Raw genomic sequence first — 6,232 nt, 5'->3', positions numbered from 1 at the left:
GGGGGCTTTCCGGTACGAACCGGAAAGCCTGCTAGACAAATTCTAAAAGAGCTGTAACACTAAAACAGTGTCGTCTTGACCAAGTGTCCCCAGGCCCGAATCATCCTGGTTGAGAACCCCGCCCTCCAGCATCTCGTAAGTCCCATGGGTAGGAAAGGTGTGTTTCTTCGCGGGATCAAAGGATGGAGGGAACGTGGCGTGGCACGCGGTCTCCCCGCCCCACAGGCCCCTGTGAGAACCAGCTCTCAGAGCCGCCGTCACCGCAGGCCCTCCCCCTCCTTTATAACCCGCAGGGTCTGGGGGCCCCAAGACAGGGAGTGAGCGTCTCCAGTGAGACGCTGGTGGCCACCAGCGAGCTTGCCATCGCCTGGGCCTCAGGTGATCCGCCTGGGAAAGGGGGCCGAGTAGCGCCTGGGTAGCCCGTGGGTACCAGTGTGGGGCGGGGCTGCAGACCACGAGGGCAGCCAGCACGCCCCCCCTGGCTGGCTGCTGCGGATGGGCTGGAGATGTCAGGGCGGGGCAGTCGCGGGACCCTCACCTGGGAGCAGAGCTTTGCAGGGCACCCGGCTGCCACCCGACTCCTGCAGCTCAGTTCTACTCCGGCACTAACTCCCAGGGTCAGTGCAGACCCGTGGGGCGGGGCTCAGGCCCGCGAGGACCCCCCACAACTCCAGGAGCCGGTTTCAAGCCCCAGGGCCCCGGGTAAACACAGGAGAGGGGGTGGGCAGGGCGCTTGTGGGGGTTGGAGGGAGGTGACTTCTTTAGGAAACTTGATAGAGCTGTTCTCATAGTGTGACTGGACACCAGCTTTATTACTCGGTAACGTGTGAACCTGGGACCGTCACGGCCACCATAACTGAGGTCTTGGCCTTTCGCGGAGATCCCCGTGTGAGCCTCGGGCAGCCCTGCTCGGATGGACTCGGAGAGGGCCACACGGACACAGCGCCCTTGGGAGCCCGACTCCACTTCCTCCCTCAGCCGCCCCTTGCTCCCCTCCCAGGGTGGAGATGGAGGGGCCCCTTCCCCAGAGTTAGAGGGGGAGGAGACCGCTGGGACACAGAGGGTTCCAGACGGCCCCGGTCCCGGCCAGATCACCACCTCCTTCGCCCCAGAAGCCAGGTGGGAACCAGCAGGCAGAGGCTCCCAGCTGCCCCCCAACCCCTGCTTCCTGGTGGGGCCCAGGCTGTGGAGAGCGGGCGGCTCTGCACTCCCAGGAGGGGCCTTGGCCCAGGAAGCTCCCCCCGGGGAGGGCCCAGGGCCTGGAGCGGGTGCACACGCCCCCCAGCGAGGGCAGCCCCTCGCAGGCCTGAGGGCCAGTGCCAGCCCGTGCTTCCTCCAGAGCCCTGCTGGCCTGTCTGGGGCTGGGTGGGGCATGCAGGAGGGTCCCCTGCAGTCCGCCCCACCTTTCAGGGGTCTGGGATCCTGAGGGCAACTGTGAGGATGCTGAGGGGTTGTAACTGCTGGGAGACCCTGGGCTGAAGCGGGCTCCTCGTCCCCTCCCTGCAGACAGAATTGCTGATCTTCGGGCCTCAGTGTCCCTCCCTTTACCCGGACCTTGGCCAGGGCCACCTGAGTGTGCCCACGGCCTCCAGCTGTCTGGGAGGAGGGAGGAGCCAGGTGGACCCTGGGCGGGGAGGGGGGCCCAGACTCCTCCCTGGGAAGCAGCTCTACCCAGCTGGGCAACGGGCAGGTCTGTCTGCCGCAGGCGGGGGCCCTAAAGGTCACAAGCCTCTTCCCAGGGCAAAGAGGAGCCGTTTATCTGGTAACCAGCTCTGCCTTCACCATAAAGCCGTCATAAAAGGGCTATTTGTCAAGGCCAGCCAGGACCCAGAGCTGTGCAAAGGTCTTCGCAGCCATTTAGAAACTGCACTCTCATGACAGTCCTGTGAGGTCAGCCTAGTTCCCTCCATTTTATTTCATTTTTAATTTGACTTTATAGCTTTGAATAGCTAATACGTTGCACGGTCTGCCAATGGAACTGACACAAAGAGGCTGACACAGCACCTCATTTCTGTCCCCACAGCGTCAGCCCCGCCAGCCACAGGCAACCCTCGCGCCCGGCTTCTATTTTGCCTCCAGCCTGCCTTCTGCAGGTACAGACGTGAATATGGCCGAACGTCCTCCATGGAAACCAAGCTCCAGGGATGCTCAAGTTCCTTCCATGACACAGCACAAGGGACTTCCCTGATAGTCCAGTGGTTTACACTCTGCGCTTCCACTTCCAGGGGCCAGAGGTTCGGTCCCTGGTCAGGGAACTGAGATCCCATATGCAGTGAGGCACAAGCAAAACAATTTTTTTTTTAATCGCACAGTATTTGCATGAAACCTACACACATGTACTCTCAATCATCTCTAGATCACCTGTGACACGTGCTGCTGCTGCCGCTGAGTCGCTTCAGTCGTGTCCGACTCTGTGCGGCCCCATACACTGCGGCCCACCAGGCTCCCCCGTCCCTGGGATTCTCCAGGCGAGAGGACTGGCGTGGGCTGCCATCGCCTTCTCCGACCTGTGACACTTAATGCGATGTACTTTCTATGTAGATAGCTGCCGGTGCATCGCAGACTCGAGTTTCTGCTTTCTGGAACTTTAGAGAAGTTTTACCCCTGAGTATTTTCAGTCTGAGACTGGTTGCATCTGAAGCTACAGAGCGCCGACTGTCCGATTCCATGTCCTTCCCTTCATCATCCCCCAGCTCTGCACCTTGGCTTCGTGCAGACAGACCGAGGTCTGTGGCATCAGTGCATGGGGCTCTCGCGTTGTTTGCACGGCTGCGCAGTGCTCCGTCGTGCAGGCGCTCCGCAGTTTGTCCAGTGGGTCCCTTGATGACGCCGATGCGGTGGTGTCCCGTCTTCTTTGTTACAGGTGCCGCCACAGCGGTGAGCTCACATACTCCCAACTTCACGTGTGACCAGGTGCACATGTGGCCCAGATTTCCAGAAGGGAGTGACTGGGTCTGAGGTCGAGTAAGGTCCAAGGTAAGTATGGAAGAAGCTGCCAGATACCCCCCCCAAAGCCCCCCAGCAGTGCGCTCCAGGGCTCATTCCCCAGCCTCTCCATTGAGGAAGCGCGCTGGCTTCTGGACCCTGGAAGATGAGCCGTGGCGTTGCGATGCGTGGCTACGTGCGTTTTCTCTGTGCTGGGCGTCTTTGCTGCGTCTGTCACGTAGATGTCCTTTGCTGTGACTGACCTCTTCCTATCCTTTGCTCCTTTCATTTGTCTTCATTTCTAGGAGGCCTTTGCGTACGAGGAGATTAGTCCTAGTCTATTCTTTGTGTAGTAACTTTGCTTATGGTGATTTTTGCCTTAAATTACTTTTAAATTTTCTAGTGTTTTGTGGTTGTACCGGGCCTTTGTTGCTCCCCGTGGGCTTTCTCTAGTTGTGCTGAGTGGGGTCTACTCTTCGTCGGGGTGCCAGGCTGCTCCTTGCGGTGGCTTCTCTCGCTGCAGAGCGTGGGCTCCAGGGTGCACAGGCTTTTCTTGCTCCGCAGCATGTGGGATCTTCCTGGACCAGGGACCGACCCAGGCCCCCTGCATTGGCAGGCAGACTCAGCCACTGTACCACCAGGGAAGTTTTTAAGTCATTTTTTATGTGTTTGGATTTTTCATCATAATTCGAAGAAACCTTTTCCCACTGAGAAGTTATAACGGAAGTCACTCATGTATTCTTCAATATGTGAATGTTTTCTTAAGCTTATTTTTTTTGTTGTTGTGGTGACATACAAATAAGGTGTAATTCTCCATTTTAACTGTTTTTGGTGTTTTAGCTGAGGGGCGTCAAGCACATTCGCATTGCTGGGCAACCACTGCCATCCATTTCCAGAACCTTCTCATCATTTCATGGTTTCTTTTAAAATATTTTTAATAATTACTTGATCCCTTTGAGATGCATAATACTGCCGTACCCTGTAGGTAAACCATGGGCCCAGCTTTATCTTATCCTGAATGGTTATCATGTTGTCTCAACATCACTTGTGTAAATGCCCATCTCGGGACTTGCCTGATGGTCCAGTGGTTAAGACACTGTGCTCCCAGGGTGGGGGGCCTGGGGCTGCCAGCGCGGCTTCGACGCCTGGTCTGGGAACTAGACCCCACATGCAGCAACTGTGACCCAGTGCAGCCCAAGTAATTAATTAATTAAAAATAAAAAGCCCATCTTCATTTTGGTCTTATCAAGCCCATCTTATTTTTTATTTAAAAAATGTATTTTATGTTGGAGAATTACCATTGCTGTGTTAGTGTCGGGCACATAGCAACGTGATTCAGTTACACATGTATATGTATCTGTTGTTTTTCAAATTCTTTTCCCATTTAGGTCCTTAGAGAGTATTGAGCAGAGTTCCCTGTGCTATTCAGGGGACTTGTGATACAGGTCCTCGTTGGCTGTCTGTTTTAACTACAGCAGTGTGTGCGTGTCGGCACTGAACTCCCGACCTTCCTGCCCCGCAACACGCCCCCCACCCCCACCCTGGTAACCATAAGCTCCTGCTCCAAGTCTGTGAGTCAGTTTCTGTTTTGTAAAGAAGTTCGTTTATCAAGCCCATTTTCCAGCTGAGGAAACTGAGGCCCAGAAGTGAACCCACGCGATCAGCCCCAGCACAGGTGTGCCCTCCGGCTCCCGCATCCACCTGCTGCCACTTCTGCGTGCCGGGCGGTCACAGCACTGAGGAGGCCATTTAGACAGCGCCCTTGGTAACCAAGATAATACAGAGTCTGCAGGCCAGTGAGGGAAATGAGGACAGTGAGGAGAGTCCATCACCCTGACCTCTCACCGTGGTATCCTGCTGAGAGAGCCACAATCTGAGGACGGAGGGCGTGGGCTGGGAGAAGGGGAAACACCTTTCAAATTCCAGCTCTGAAAACATCCTGGAGAGGCGAACGCTGCTGTGTTTGTTGGCAGCTGTTACTGCTGAGGCTGTCGGCAAAGTCCAGCGTGCCTGGTGGCCCCACAAGGCCAGGGCACCCTGGCAGAGCAGATCGCTCAGAAGGAAACCCACCTGTCGTGGGGACTCGAAAACTCCTGGCACTTTCTCCAATTTGTTGCCGGGATACACTCTGAAGGGCCCAAGATGGTTCAAGGCCCCCCCCGCCCTCATACCAGCCTTAGCGACTTTCCCTGCTCTCTCAGAACTCAGAAATGTGGCCTCATGGACGTAGCTCATTATTTCTGAGAAGGATCCAGAAACCGTCCAGGGATCCCGCCTGCCATCCAAGTGCTGGGGAGGGGGTGTGGGTCAGCTCCCCAGCTTCAGCCTCCACGTGCAGCAGGAGGGGCTCTCCTCTCCTGGGCTGGCCTTGGCCTGAGTCTGGGCAGCATTCTATTCTGCTTTTTCGGGGTCTGCCACCCCACAGCAACCATCAGCTGGGCCTTAGGTGGGCACTGTTTCCAGGCCAGGGGTCTTGGAGCCCCTTAACACTGAGGCTCTGGGTTGAAACCATTTAACACCATTTTATCTTATTCTCTTTACCCACATCTAGATCAAACTGGGAAATCAAAAGACAGGGCTGCCTATCTGGAGGGCATGTCGGGGCTCTTGCCTCATTGGTGGGGCCAGGCCCCCACCCAAGACAGGGGGGTTGGTGTGTCCCCAGACCCACCTTCTCTCTTGAAACTACCAGACTGTTCCCAACAGGGACTCCCCAACAGCGGTTCCCGCTGCGGCCAACCCTGGGGAGATCGGGGGTTCTCTGAGGGCCCTGGTGAGTCTCAGGGATGCGCGGGCCTGGGGGGTGGGGGGCGTTTAAGGTTAGGTTCGGGAGGCCACCTGGCGAATACGGATGTGGATTGCAGACAGGAGTTTGCCCTTCCACCGGGCTGAGAGCGGACGAGCTCGAGGGAGACTGGGGGTGCTCCCGGCTCTCGACGTCTGGGGACTGCTGTCGCCACCGCGCGGCGCGCGCGGCACCTGCCTCACAGGTACGGCGGGTCGGCTCGGCGCAGGTGGGCTCGGGGGCGGAGCCTCCGCTGGGCGGGGCCTGGGCGGGGCGGGGGGCGCGGTGGGTGGTGCCTCGGGTGGGCGGTGCCTCGAGTGGGCGGGGCGCTGGCGCGCGCGGCGGGTGGGCGGGGCGGCGCGCGGTGGGCGGGGCGGCGTGACGCGCGCCGACGCCGATCCCGGAAGCGGTGTCAGATGCTGGGGAGCCGGGCGGGCGGGCTGGCGGCGGGCGGCGGGGGGAACTTGTTGTTCTCCGCGAGGTCGGAGCCCGAGCGCTCGGCGGAGGCGGCGGCCGACGGGA

At 58.3% G+C, this 6,232-nt stretch overlaps 1 non-coding gene across 1 annotated transcript; it reads right to left on the bottom strand.

Moving 5' to 3' along the window:
• On the bottom strand, positions 1-62 carry LOC120859744. Its single transcript, XR_005720142.1, has one exon. It is a non-coding gene; the product is annotated as a U7 small nuclear RNA (small nuclear RNA).
• Positions 63-6,232: the final 6,170 nt, after the last annotated feature.

Source organism: Oryx dammah, unplaced genomic scaffold, assembly GCF_014754425.2.
Source record: "Oryx dammah isolate SB20612 unplaced genomic scaffold, SCBI_Odam_1.1 HiC_scaffold_2, whole genome shotgun sequence".
Lineage (NCBI taxonomy): Eukaryota > Metazoa > Chordata > Mammalia > Artiodactyla > Bovidae > Oryx > Oryx dammah.
Note: the sequence above shows the minus strand (reverse complement) of the source record. Positions and strands in the feature narration are given on the sequence as shown.